Consider the following 8,871-nt stretch of genomic DNA (forward strand, 5'->3'; position numbering starts at 1 on the left):
ATCATTCGAGATTATATCTGGACAGCTTTCAGTAAATTTGTTTGGTTATTACTGATTTCATTCAGTAAACATCAACTTTGAAGGGATGGTCTCGTTTTGGTTGAGATGGGGCTTTAGGTTTTCAACGTTGTCATGATATTTTTGAGATTATGAGAAACCTCTTATGAAATACTAGTATGTAAGAGAATATAATTTTAAGAGGCATTCAAAGTTTATGTGATGAAAAATGGCTTTGAAATGGCTGAGATATCCAAAACAAAGCTATCCTGATAAAAGGTGAGACCAATCTTTTATTGGGATTGCTTTGTTTTACATGTCCTTTGCTTTTGGATATCTCAGCCATTTAAAAAACACTTTTCATCGAATAAATTTTGAATTTCTCTTAGAATTGTATGCTCTTTAACATTTCATAGAGTGGTTTCTAACTATCTTGCAAAAAGTAAAAAATCTGAATCCTCGTCCCAGCCAATATCATACTATCCCTTTAATCTTCGGTTATTGTATTTTTTCCCGCTCTACTGACGCGCTCGCTCAATCTTTTCATTTTCAACGAGTATTCCACATGTACAGTACTATGAATCACTTTTGTCAAACCAGTCTTTATGTCGTGTGTGTCAATTCACTTCGTCGAATGTATAGCACACACTCTCACAATGGCGTGGCTGGTATTGCCTTAATCAAATCAGCATTAAAGAAAAAAAAGAAACGAAATTAAAACACAGAGAAAATTTCAGTCCACAAGAAAGCTTCACTGCGTGTATTACGTGCATAGAAGTGTGAATGTGTGATGCTGAATATGCATTTTGATATTTTTTTTCTTTTGTCAGTTAATGAAATTCAGGCGTAGTAGAAATTAATCGTCAGTCGAGAAATAACGATGTAAACGGTCTCGTCGGATGTATGTTGGAAGTTTCACTGTGCAAGATGTGCTCCTCTTGATGGTGTGCTGTCGTCATGCAAATTACGTTGAGAGTGAGAGTTCGAATTTCACTGTCCACGTGTAAGATGCGTGTGATCGAGGTGACTGCATTTCCTGTATCATGTACAGTGTATCACCTTCACATTACATAAGCATGTACCAAGGGGAAATTCGTTCATGACGTTGTGAGTGTGTGTTTTATCAGGACACTGGTGATGCATGCATTGTGCTTGTTAATTACGTTATGAACGGTTGCCAAGGAAAATTTCCCTTTTAAAAAGAAGTCAAAGATATTTGAATTTCCATTCAGTTAGGGCTATGAGCGATTGCCAAGAAAAATTAACGTTTAGAAATACAGAGAGTCAATTTCCGTTCAGACAGACTGCATAAACAATTCTCGAGACAGTTAAAGTGGAGCACTTCTATACGGCTAGAAGACCAAACAGACATATTATTCGAGTTCTTTTGAAAGCGACTTCACAAATTCATTCCCTTATATTTTCTTTATTTCCATAAACAATATTCTTTGCCAGACGCATTTCATTGTATTTCACTCGCAACGAACACGTCAGCCTGACTGTACAGTACTGGTTGAGGTGAGGATTCATGTTTATAATTGTGTGTGTGTGTGTGTATGTGCGTGTGTGCCGTGTGTGTGTGAAATAGTGAAAAACCTCTTATGTAATATGGATGTTTATTTGATAAAAATTGGCCTTGAAATGACCGAGATATCAAAAAAAAAAAAAAAAATCCTAATAAAATTGACAGGCCACAACTTTTCTAGATTTCTTGTTTTTAGATATCTCGGTCATTTCAAAACCGATTTTCATCAAATAAACTCTTTATTACCCTTAGAATTGTGTGCTCTTTAACATTTCATGGAGTGGTATCTGAATATCTTTTGTATTTCTTCGGAATTCCTCTCCTGAAGCAGAAGAAATAAAAATGAATATAATTATAAAATCTACAAATCACGCACATCTACCTTAACTGAGAATCACTTCTCACTCGACTAATATCCCTCCTTCATTCTTTTGGCGGGTAAAATACATCTTTATAGTGCACTTCCGTTTTAACGAAATTCTCGTTACAACGACATTACAATTCAGGTCCCAAAACTATCATCTGCACATGTTTATAATTTATTTTTCGAAGTTCAGCTACAACGAAGTTTCGACAAAACAAACGAATAACAGGAGTCGCCTGCACATGGGTTCATAACAACTATAAAAGGAGTGATTCGGTCTGTGGCAGACCTAACTCATATACGAGTACGACCAGCAAATTACATGTGAACAAAAAAAAGACTTTAAACATCCGGATATTTTCCAAGGCATTCATGTTTATTACAGAAGAACATGGTTCTACGGCAATTTGACATTTGTAGAGGAGAAAAAGGGGGGGGGGGAGGAGGAGGAGGAGGAGGAAACAGAGACTTAACACCAAATGGCTAGTATCATTCTTCACTACATGCATTCTGGATATTAAAATCATTATCATACCATCATCCTATTGGGTCATGAGAGTTTCTCAACAAAAAAAAAGGGAAAATTCTTGGTAGTATCTCATTTAGATAAGCACAAAATATTTAGGCAATTAATGCTCCAGTCAGATGAAAAAGAATCTAGAATGATTGTACATGTACTTCAAGGCACCTAGCCCATTGGCCTCAGACATTTATCAATTCACATACAGTGCACTCCCGTTATAACGAACACGGTTATAACGAAATTCCGGTTACAACGAAATAAAGTTTAGGGCCGCAACATTATCAACTCTATGTATTTTTATTGTTTATTCATTCGGTTATAACGAAAGAAAACTGCCGGTCCCGAGGACTTCGTTATAACGGGAGTCCACTGTATATGTTTTCTAGGTCTTCTCCATTACAGGAAATAAAGTAAGACTTGCTGATCAGGTCTTTCTAAATGAACAAAAAATGATCACTTTTTTATGTCATGCAAATACTGAGAAAGGTTTACCGTAACCCTTTCTGTGCTATGAACTTTGGACAGAGTGTACAATGCTATGTGGATTTCTGTGCCAATCTGCACTCAACGCACATAAAGGATTAAGCAGGACCAGTCCACTCCACAGCTCGATTTATCTATAAACCAAAAAGTTGTCCCATGTTAGCCAAACTAAGTCTACTCAACTGTGATATGAAGAATGCCATGAATGACAGAATTGTGTCCAGATAAAGCTGATAAAGTCTCAAATACTGCAATGAGTACATGTATATCATTTGTCAGTAGGCCTACATGACAAAGATCCAAGATGTGTCCTAGGCTATAATTTGGGAGCTTCAGATTTTCGCGACGTGGACGTTCAGAGTCGCGTTGTCCCAGTTTTCACTACGAGTTCTGGGCTACTTTTGCGTCCGTTCAATTCACGACCATCAAGTAAAAATAGGGGAGAGGCTGCCTGCTGCCGATACACCAGGGGCATTTCATGAAGCATTTGGTCCTACAAACTTGTCAGGCAAATTTGCTCTCAGCCAATCAGATGCAAGGATTTCAGTAAGCCCTCATCAAACCCATAAACAACCGTAACAGTAACAAGTGAGAAGTCATACCCATTTGTACCAAGAGTCGCGTCCATACACACTATGTTATTCCCACAAGCTTTCAGCATATCCCTCTGTAACGGCGTCATTAGGCCTAACACAAAACCATCCTGTAACAGGTCATCTATAGACTATCTGAGAAAGGTGCCCACTGCTCCTTGTACAAGAGGACAGGATTGCTACAATGTATTTCTATCTATCCCAACCTCAGTCCACATGCCAACACTAGTTGCATCATCTCTGTGCCATCTGATTCCTTATAGTCCAAGCGAGTGTTCTATGTTCTTAACCCGTTGAAGACTAAACCCAGGTATAGGGCAGGTGTCTGTGGAAAATGTGTATTACAGCCCAATCAGCCTGTCCTCAATTGATTAACATCCTGCCTAGTCCCCAGGTGGTGCCTTTCAAGACTATCAGAAAGAGAACTTCTGTAACATCAACGTCGTCATGTATCTGATCTATGCTGATTTCCTCTGCAATGGCCTCACTCTCACTATCGCTCAGCTTCAGATGAGCAAGAATATTGTCATGCCCATAATGTGCTGCCTTAAGTGCTACACTCACAGAACCATTAACTTTGCAGGCTTTTGCCCATATCCCTGCAGTACAATGTGCATCCATTTTGCAAGAGCCTTGAGCTTTCCGCACGTGCTTACCACCCCCCCCCCCTTGAGGTGAAAAATCCACTGCGATTGTAGTGATAAGATTGCACACTCACCTCGTCGTTGCCTGTTGCACTTTTAGAGGCAATGAATGCACTATTGTGTCTGCACGAGACATATTGTGACTATCTATGGTGTAGCAGTAAATAGCATGTTTCATTCATTCCATAGTCAGCCATCTCACCGCCACCCTTCCACTGTCAAGTTCTTATCGTTCTCTGGTTTCTTTCTCTCATCATGATCTTTGATACACCGACAGCTACTTTCTGTTCCTACTTCCTTTCCGCTCTCCCCGTCATTCATCATCACCTCATCACACCATATCAGCAATATATTGTAAACAACACCGGAAAGTCACCGGGTCATGTTTTGTAAATACATGTATAGTGTACAGTGATACATCAAATGTACATGTGTTGGATTGATATACTGGAGAACAATGAATAAAGCACACTTGCGTTTTGACTCCAGAGCAAAGCAGTCATGCCTCCTTCATTCTCTCACTGAGTCTTAGAGTCCGACTTCATCCTCACACACATACAAACATAAAAATGGCGACGAGGATGCTTACTCCGCCTGCTCCCTTCGATATTTCGGCCAGAGCATCGCATGCTTGGTCGAAGTGGAAGATGGCATTCGAGTACTACATTGCCGCTACGGGAGTCACAGAAGATGCAGCAAAACGGGCAATTCTTCTTCACTGCGTCGGACCAGATGTGCAGCAGCTTTTTGCCACGCTGAATGGGGGAACATCTTACAACTCTGCTATGTCAGCCTTGACAGGCTATTTTGTGCCAAAGAAAAACGTTGCATTCGAGAGACACTCATTCCGCCAATGTGAGCAACGTGACAGCGAGTCTGTTGATGAGTACTACATGAGGCTTAAGACGCTCTCCTCCACGTGTGAATTCGGTGCCGAGGACGACCACATTCGAGATCAGTTCATTGACAAATGCAACTCCAAGTCGCTACGCCGTCGACTGCTGAGAGAGCCGGACCTTAAGCTGACTGGTCTTCTCTCTATCGCTCGTGCTGCGGAAGCAGCCGATCGCCAAGCCTCGGCGATGGAGATGAAGGACTCGACCCCCTCCACTGAACACGTAGACGAAGTGACTGCTAGACAGAGCTATCGAGCGCCTAATGACAGGCGTGGTCGGCGGTTCTCAAATCGCGGTCGACACCGCAAAGGAGGAGGAAGAGGATTATACGCGCCACAGCACTCGCGCCAATCTAACTTTGGACCGTGTTCTAACTGTGGAATCAACGGACATCAACCTCCAGATCAACAGTGCCAAGCTAGAGGACAGCAGTGCAGAAAGTGTCATAAAATCGGACACTATTCTCGAGTTTGTCGCAGCAGCAGCTCGAAAGGCGTGAATTCACTGGCTGAAGAACTCAGTAATTTCCAGCCATTCGACGACGAGATCGCCAGCCACCACGACAACGGCAGTGAGACTGGTGAAACGCCTGCCACGGACACCCACCGTCTCTTCACCATTGGGCAGTCGCGAAACAAGACCCGCGTCAAAATAGCGGACATCGAAATCGACATGCTGGTCGACACCGGAGCGTCGGTAAATATAATAGACGCCCGCACATATGAGTGGATGAGAGGCCGCGCATCAACGAGTGATCTGCGGTTGACCCCACTCATATTCGCCTGTTTCCGTACGGTGCTACAACCCCATTGCCAGTGATTGGAGAATTCAGCGCTAGGACTTCGTGCTCGATTCAACTTTCCACGACAGCACGATTCGTTGTCGTGCACGGAAGCAGTGGATGTCTTCTTGGGCGAGACACAGCCGCAGCGCTACAGCTTATTCGAGTCGCAGACGAGAGTGTACGAGAGACAAATCACAACGCCAGCGCCGTTCACATTGACGCTCATCTTGCCAGCCACCACGTCGATGACCTCCAGCGTCAATATCCAGAAGTTTTTGCCGGTTTCGGCAAGCTCACCGAATACAAGGTGCGTGTACATGTTGATCCGGACATAGCCCCTATTGCTCAGCCAGCCCGTCGGATACCGTTTCACCTCCGTGAAAAGGTGGACAAAAAACTTCAAGAGCTAATCGACATGGACATCATCGAGCCTGTGTCAGGCCCGACATCGTGGGCGAGCCCGCTTGTGGTAGTTCCAAAGCCAAATGGGGACATACGAGTCTGTGTAGATATGCGAAAAGCCAATCTAGCGGTGAAAAGAGAGCGCCACCCGATCCCCACCCTAGACGAGACCCTTACCGCACTCAACGGTGCCGCGGTATTCTCTAAGCTGGATCTAAAGTGGGGATACCACCAAATTGAACTCGAAGAGACCTCACGAGATATAACGACATTCGTGACACATCGTGGTGTGATGCGTTCTAAGAGACTGATTTTCGGATTGTCATCTGCAAGCGAGGCATATCAGTATGCCATACAGACCGCATTGCAAGGACTGGAAGGCGTAAAGAACATCTCGGACGACATCGTGGTGTTCGGGAGGGACATCGCCGAGCACGATGCCCGCCTCCACGCCGTGCTGAGACGACTCAGCGACCGTCACCTCACCGTGAATCCGGAGAAGTGCATCTTCCGGGTGCCGAAAATCAAATTCTTCGGCTTCGTGATTTCGAGAGACGGCATCGCAGCCGATGACGCTCGAATAGCGGCCATCAAAGAAGCTCGACAGCCGACAAACTCCTCAGAAGTTCGCTCGTTCTTGGGATTAGTGAATTATTGTGCGCGACTGATCCCAAATCTTGCCACCATTGCCGAGCCCCTTCGCCGACTCACTCGCGCGGACCACCCATGGATTTGGGGTTCTGAGCAGCAGCAATCATTCGACCGACTTCGACATGCCCTGACGAGCGAGGAAGTCATGGCACATTTCGTCACGGGAGCACCGACCGAGCTACGAGTCGATGCCAGCCCCGTCGGTCTTGGTGCTGTTCTCACGCAGACGATCAACGGGAAAGCACGCCCAGTCGCGTATGCTAGTCGCACGCTCTCTGATGTGGAACGTCGGTATTCGCAAATCGAACGAGAAGCGTTAGCTGTCGTGTGGGGTTGTGAGAGATTTCATCTCTACTTGTACGGAACTGAGTTTGTTCTCCACACCGACCACAAGCCGCTCCTATACATCTACGGACCGCATGGTCGACCACACGCACGCATTGAACGATGGGCCCTACGCCTACAGCAATATCGCTTCACGATTAGGCATATGCCAGGGAAGACAAATCCAGCTGATGTTTTGTCACGTCTACCGATTGATCAACCTCATCGCGATCGAAATATCGCAGAAGAGTACATTGACGCAATTCTGACGCACGCAATACCACGAGCACTTTCGCGACAACAAATCACCGCAGCCTCCCTAGCCGACTCCGAAATCCAACAGGTGATCGATGCGGTGAATACAGGCAAGTGGCCCGACAACCCGCGATTATCCGCGTATCAACGAGTTCGCGACGAGCTATCGACGAAGAATGGTCTTCTTCTTCGCGGAACTCGCATCGTCATCCCTACTGTGCTGCGAAAGCAAACGCTCGACATCGCACACAAGCCGCATCAGGGCATTGTGAGACTGAAGCAGGCCCTACGCACAAAAGTTTGGTGGCCGAGAATCGATGTCGATGCAGAGACACTAGTTCGAAACTGCTCAGCCTGCCAAGCTGAGATGCCAGCTCCTCCCTCTGTGCCTCTCCAGCCATCGCCCATGCCTCGCGCTCCGTGGAGCAGACTCCACATCGACTTGTGTGGACCTCTACCGACTGGAGAAACGCTTCTAGTCATCGTAGATGCAGCTACGCGGTGGCCAGAAGTTGAAATCCTCAGATCAACGACATCGCAAGTAATCACGTCGCGGCTAGATAAAATCTTCGCGCAGCATGGATTTCCAGACGAAATCGTGACGGACAACGGACCGCAGTTTATTTCGCAGGAGTTCGCGGAATACATGAAAGCGATCGCTGTCGAACACCGCCGCGTCACAACCTACCATCCACAAGCAAACGCGGAAGTTGAGAGATTCAACGCTACTCTCATGAAAGCGATAAGAACAGCGAGAAATAGCAACCGTGATTGGCATCGAGCTATGCTAGCTTTTCTGCTCATCTATCGCTCGACGCCTCATCCGGCAACACTGGCGACACCGGCAAAGCTCCTATACAATCGAGAGCTTCGCACGAAGTTGCCGTCAACGCCAACGCCAACTCGCAGAGCGTACGCCAGTGCGAGACGACACGATCAGCGATACAAAGCGAACATGAAGGCGTATCACGACAACAAGAAACGCTCGCGACCACGGAATGTCAACCCGGGGGATCATGTTATCATCACGCAGAGAAAGCGAGACAAATTCTCCTCGCGATTCGACCCCAAACCGTGGGTAGTTATTGCGAGAAAAGGTGGAAGCGTATAACTTCGCAGGGGAAACGAGACAGCGATGAGATACATGTCGCAAATACGCCAAATCCCCGCTCCACAAAAGCCAGATTCGCGAGAACGCGACGACCACACCGACTTCGACCTTCACGATGACACGCAGCGTGATCGTCATACCGCTCCGCAGCAGAACGGAGTAGAGCTTCGACGATCGCACAGACAATCGCGACCACCAGACAAACTTACATATTTCAGGTCAGGTGTTATCATGTGAACACTCATGTGAACTATAGTGAATTCCTGACTCGTTAACTGTAAAGTAGACTGAAAAAAAAAAATAAAGGAACACTCAGCGG

The sequence above is a fragment of the Diadema setosum genome, chromosome 17 (assembly GCF_964275005.1).
Source record: "Diadema setosum chromosome 17, eeDiaSeto1, whole genome shotgun sequence".
NCBI classification, from domain to species: domain Eukaryota; kingdom Metazoa; phylum Echinodermata; class Echinoidea; order Diadematoida; family Diadematidae; genus Diadema; species Diadema setosum.